This window comes from Miscanthus floridulus, chromosome 1 (assembly GCF_019320115.1).
Source record: "Miscanthus floridulus cultivar M001 chromosome 1, ASM1932011v1, whole genome shotgun sequence".
NCBI classification, from domain to species: Eukaryota; Viridiplantae; Streptophyta; class Magnoliopsida; order Poales; family Poaceae; genus Miscanthus; species Miscanthus floridulus.
Genome location: NC_089580.1, coordinates 55,601,726 through 55,608,562, shown reverse-complemented (window position 1 = coordinate 55,608,562; position 6,837 = coordinate 55,601,726).

Genomic DNA, 6,837 nt, shown 5'->3' with positions numbered 1-6,837 from the left:
TGAAAAAAAAAGAGAAGAGTCATCTTAGTTAAAAAAAAAGTCAGGAGCAACAGATATTTCTCCAATACAATCACTACATAGCAACTTGGATGTACCAAAAAAGTCAGACTTATAATTTGGAACGGGGGAGTATATAATTAATTTGGAAAAAATCATTGGTAACTTAGTACATATATTTATTTCAGAAAAAGCTTAGCACAGATATTTGCATTCTAAAAAAAGAAGGGCTGGAAGTTGTAGTATGTTGTAATTGTCTTTTTTAAATCACAGGACTATTAGTCAATACAATGAATTAAGTACTAAAACTCCCACTATGGATTCATCTTTGCTGATGGACTGATGCTATGGCTGTTCGGCCATCCTTCGTCATCAACCCCTGCAGTGTCGACGGACTGCATACATATTTTTGTTGTTGCAAATAAGTCGCTCTAACAAATGGTAGCCTACAAAAGAGATGAAATAGAAGTGCACACCTATTCAAACCAATGACGAGCTCATCTACGATGAGCAACCCAGGCTCTATCAGTATCTCCATGGCCATGCTGACCCTTCTCTTATGGCTGCGTAACTGAGCACATGTATTTGGGAGGTGACTCATAGCATCATCCGGAATTCAGTATAAAACCCATGCACTTAGTGTTACCTTGACACCAGCCTGAGCCTCAGGTAGTCGCAGTTCTATCTCTAATAAGAACCTTTATCCCTCTTGACCTAGGCTTGCTTATATCTTTCTTTACATGGTCCTGCAACAGCACATGAAACGAAATGAATCTTACAGTGTGGTCGCGAACGTGTTACTTTGTCATCAGAGGAAAACGTTGCCAAACATGAACGGCAACGTTTGAGGTGCATGTTACTCCGTCAACGAAGAAACTGCATAGTTGAATTTCAGCATCTGAACCTTAGAGGAGCACAGAGTCTGCAGAAATTTGCAGTTAACAGCAGGCAAGCACGGGAATTTTGGAACGAAAATTTAGAAGGCACTGTGTAACGTACTGCTATCGACATCTAACTGAATGTATATTGCGTCGACATTCTCCATATCGTTCCCAAAAAAAATGAAAACATAATAAAAAGAGAGAAGGCGGAGCATACCTGTGGTTGGGGCTCTAGGGGAATGGCGTTGGTGTTGCCATGCGAGGGAGAGGGCGGAGCCGCGAACGTTGCTGCTGCGGGGATGGCGAGAGCGAGGTGCCACGCTGAGGAGAACGAATAGGCTAATTAAAAATCTACAAATCACTAGAGCAAAATGATTAGTACAACAAATGGCGATAGCTAGTTTTGCTCTAGCTCTACCAAGTGATGCAAGCCACCTATCCAAACAATTCTAGTGAATTGTATTCTCTATGGCACACAAAGGTCTAGATTGCTAATTCTACACTAGTGAGCTAGCTTGCACAAGAATTACTCCTAATTACTTCTAGCTACTCAGCTAAGCAATTCTAGTTACTTCTACCACTACACAAGATATCGAAGTGTAAATACAAGTGATAGAGATAGGTATACCGCACGTGACAAGTGAAGATCAATCGCAATATGAATCTCAAGGGAGAAATCCAATGCACAAGAGACAACCAATTTTTCTTCCAAGCTTCATGTGCTTGCCGGCATGCTAGTCCCCGTTGTATCGACCAACACTAGGTGCTTCGACGGTTAATAGGTGTTTCACAAACCTAGCCCAACACTTGGACGTCGCAAGAACCTACTCACAAGTGAGGTAACTCAATAACATGAGCAATTTACTAGAGTTACCTTTCGGCTCTTCGCCGGGGAAGGTACAAGACCCCTCACAATCACCGAGAGATGGCTACGAACAATCACCAACTCGTGCCAATGCTCCTCCGCTGCTCCAAGCCATCTAGGTGGTGGCAACCACCAAGAGTAATAAAGAAATCAGCAGGCACAACGATCCCCAAGTGCCACTAGATGCAATCACCCATGTTTTAAAGGCGTCGCCTAGGTAGGCGTCCAGGCGTACCCAGCTCGCCTTGGAAAACAGTGGCGCCTTGTCACCTAGGCGTCCAGGTGTACCAAGCACTCGCCTAGACGCCTAGCCACCTTTAAAACATGAGCAATCACTTAAGCAAATACACTAGGAATCACTCACAATCTCACAAAGATGATGAATCAATGATGGAGATGAATGGAAGGTGTTTGCTTAGGCTCACAAGGATGTATCACTGATAAAAATGAGCAAAAGAGTGAGCCCAAGGCGTGCCCCTTCTATTTATAGAGCCCCAAGGCTCAAATAGCCGTTGGGCACTCGCAGGCGCTACCGGACCCGCTGACCGGACACACCCCAGCGTCCGGTCCTCCGATGGACACCATGTGTCCCTCCTTTGAACCTCGCTCGTTCATCTCCAATGGTCGGCTGACTATGCACACGAGGGTTAAGTTCAGATCGGACTCGACGATGAAATGACCAGACTCACGAAACAGTGCGTCCGGTCGAGTCCAGAAACTACGCAGAGAGGTTTTTCAACGACCGGACGCGTCCTGTCACACATGACCGGACACGCCGATGCGTTCGATCCTCACCTACCTTTCTTCAGTGCACCACAGCGCCATGACCAGACGTTGGAACAGTGTTCTAGCGTCCGGTCGCGTAACCCCTCCCGGGTCCGATCGTCAACCTAAGCTGCGCCACCTCTGCTCGATATGACCGGACTCACAGCGACGAGTCCGGCCCTTCCTCCTTGCAACGTCCGATCATTGCTTGGCCCTCTTGGCCACAGCACAAGTACCTGACCGGACTCGGCCTGTCAGGGTCCGGTCCTGGCCGAGCCAGGGCCCGACCCTGCACCTTCGCCTACTTTTCTTTTTCTATCTCCTCAAACACTTCATCCTTGCTTTCAAGTTGCTAACCACAAAGTGTATAACCCGTGTGCACGTGTGTTAGCATTTTTCCAAGCATTTTTCAAGGGTTAGATGTCAGCACACTAGGTCACTAATACATATGCAAGAATCATTTCACCTAGTGGCACTTGATAACCGCTTAACCAAAGATTTGCCCTCTTAATAGTTGTGCATGCCGGCACGCTAGCCCCCGTTGTATCGACCAACACTAGGTGCTTCAATGGTTAATAGGTGTTTCACAAACCTAGTCCAACACTTGGACGTCGCAAGAACCTACCCACAAGTGAGGTAACTCAATAACATGAGCAATTTACTAGAGTTACCTTTCGGTTCTTCGCCGGGAAAGGTACAAGACCCCTCACAATCACCGAGAGATGGCCACGAACAATCACCAACTCATGCCAATGCAACTCCGCTGCTCCAAGCCATCTAGGTGGTGGCAACCACCAAGAGTAATAAAGAAATCAGCAGGCACAACGATCCCCAAGTGCCACTAGATGCAATCACCCATGTTTTAAAGGCGTCGCCTAGGTAGGTGTCCAGGCATACCTAGCTCGCCTTGGGAAACAATGGCGCCTTGTCGCCTAGGCGTCCAGGTGTACCAAGCACTCACCTGGACGCCTAGCCACCTTTAAAACATGGGCAATCACTCAAACAAATGCACTAGGAATCACTCTCAATCTCACAAAGATGATGAATCAATGATGGAGATGAGTGGGAGGTGTTTGCTTAGGCTCACAAGGATGTATCACTGATAAAAATGAGCAAAAGAGTGAGCCCAAGGCGTGCCCCTTCTATTTATAGAGCCCCAAGGCTCAAATAGCTGTTGGGCACTCGCAAGCGCGACCAGACCCGCTGACCGGACGCACCCCAGCGTCCGGTCCTCCGATGGACACCGGGTGCGTCCGGTCCTCCAATGGACACCATGTGTCCCTCCTTTGAACCTCGCTCGTTCATCTCCAATGGTCGGCTGACTATGCACAGGGTTAAGTTTAGACCGGACTCGATGATGAAATGACCGGACTCACAAAACAGTGCGTCCGGTCGAGTCCAGAAACTACGCAGAGAGGTTTTTCGACGACCGGGCGTGTCCTGTCGCACATGACCGGACGCGCCAGTGCGTTCGATCCTCACCTACCTTTCTTCTACGCACCATAGCGCCATGATCGGACATTGGAACAGTGTTCTAGCGTCCGATCGCGTAACCCCTCCAGGGTCCGATCATCAACCTGAGCTGCGCCACCTCTGCTCGATATGATCGGACTCACAGCGACGAGTCAGGTCCTTCTTGCAACGTTCGATCATTGCTTGGCCCTCTTGGCCACAGCACAAGTACCTGACCGGACTCGGCCTGTCAGGGTCCGGTCCTAGCCGAGCCAGGGCCCGATCCTGCACCTTCGCCTACTTTTCTTTTTCTATCTCCTCAAACACTTCATCCTTGCTTTCAAGTTGCTAACCACAAAGTGTATAACCCGTGTGCACGTGTGTTAGCATTTTTCCAAGCATTTTTCAAGGGTTAGATGTTAGCACACTAGGTCACTAATGCATATGCAAGAATCATTTCACCTAGTGGCACTTGATAACCGCTAAACCAAAGATTTGCCCTCTTAATAGTATGGCTATTGATCCTAAATACACTCACACCCTTCATGGTGTCTTGAGTGCCAAAACAAAAACCTATTTGATACCTTTGCCTTGATCAACACTTGGTTTTTATTTTTCTCTTTCTTCATTTCCAAGTTGGAGCAGTTGATCATTTCTTTTGGTCACCACCATCACCATGACCATCATCTAGCTCCATCACTTGGTGTGTACCACCCTATCTCAATCACAACACTTAATGACAAGGGTTAGTACACTAGGTTTCATCAATTAGCCAAAACCAAGCAAGGGCTTTCACGCGCGAGGGAGGTAGCCACTGGCGGGGCGGTGTTGCTGTGGAGCCCATCGTGCCACCGTTGGGGTCTGGGGATGTGGGAGGAGTGCTAGGCGACGTCGAAGGAAGGCCGTTGCCGGAGGAAGGGGACCCGTCGTGATGTTCGCCGAGGGCACATGCGAGGCAGCGCCGTTGTAGCCCTGCGTCGCACCGCAGTAGGTGGTTTGTGGGAGGAGTGCCGGGGGTGGCGCTAGAGGAAGACCGATGCCAGAGGAAGAGGTTCCGCTGGCCCTGCATTGGAGCGTCGAAGAGTGCGAGACGGGAGGAGAATGTTGAGGAGCGAATGAGAGAACGCTAGAGGGGAGAGAGGCGAGTGAAGTCGTTGTTTCCGGAAGGGTGGACGCGTGGACAGTACTAGACAGGGAGGTGTAGGGAGTCCAAAGGATCGGACGGTTCTAGTGGAGTTACTGTTCATCTATATGGAATTGAGGCAGGGGCGATGGTATACTGCTTTAAGGGTACATATGGTAGATTAGTCGATGTTACCACGTAAAAGCGCTAGTGGAGCGTGGTCAGAACCATATGTGTGCCAAGGTGCATGCATCTAAGCAACCTAACACGGCTACTTTAGGGCAGAGGACCAGCGCCCACCCTATCACACATATGTACTCCTAATGGCGTTATACTAATTTAGATATTTTTAAAAAATATATTTTTTATGATTTTTTGAATAGTTATTAACAAAATATTTCTACTCCGATTTGTCTTCCTAAACTTCCAACTTAGTCTAATTTAAACTCCTCTCACGTGACGCCACATCGGTAAAACCACCATCAAAATCACCCAAGGTACAAAAATAAACAATTTTAAGAGTTGAAGAGGTCAAAAGTGGTTTGTAGCAAACGAAGAAAACTCGACAAGTGTCATAGTTGAAGAAGGTAAATTAGACCTTTTTTCAAAAAAAATTGATTCAATTGTTCAACTTCTTTGGCATGTTGAGTACATGCATACATATGGGAGACTAGAAGGTAACTTCTTGAACTTTATGTTCTTTTTGGGGTAAATTTCAATGGTTAACTATTCGTCCAACTAGTCAACCATATGTTGCATATACAAAAGAAACGAGTTCACTCGCTTTTGCTCTATAAATGAGATTTGTTATTTTTAATATATTTTAAATAAAATTTTAATAGTAAACCACTTCACTCTTATTTCTAAACATAACCCCTATGACTACGTCACTGCACTTGGTGCGACAGAAACAAACAGTCGCGCTAGTGCATGGGGCATGATTGCCCTACCACTACCAACATGGCAATCAAACCCACACTAGCACAACAATCGCGCATATAGGGTCATGCATCAGGTCCCCTTATCTCTCCCTTCTTCCTCCTCACACCCACGCGTAGCAAAACCATCGTTCCCCACCACTAGTCAAATCCTAGCCTAGATCTGTCGATTTGGGCCCGAATTCGATTGGGAGACAACCCCCAAGCAAGTTTAAGGTATTCTCGCACCCTGATTTCGCTTTCATGGTTCCATTTCGTTGATTTTTAGATGAGATCCTTAAGCTAGGGTTTTGTTGCTAGTTCTAATATATTTGGTAATGAATATAGATTATGTAGGTCGTATCAGTTATCTAGTGGTACTTAGGTGTGGCAGAACCGCCCGAAATAGCATGTTTCTGGAGGCGCTCGTCTTCCACCAGACACTAAGCACCCCAAAAACTGGCTACATCGGACGGTTCCATCGAACACACCCCAAGGGAGAACTCGAATAATCCATGTTTTTCCTCTAGGATCCAATAATGAGAACGAGTTTACAATACTTAGTTCATTTCATACAACAAGAGTTCTCAGAAATACATTATTACAATACCAAGTTCAGAGTGCGGAATTAAAATAAATATCTAACGATAAGATACAAGAATTAGTATGTTCCCACCAAAAGAATCCTCCACATATCGGTCATTCCTCAAGCTGCACCTACAACAGGAGTAAATAAACTTTGAGTACACAATGTACTCGCAAGACTTACCCGACTAGTGGGAATACTTTCCCGACTCCCAAGGATATGATAAGCTTTATGGTTTGCTGGGTTTCCTT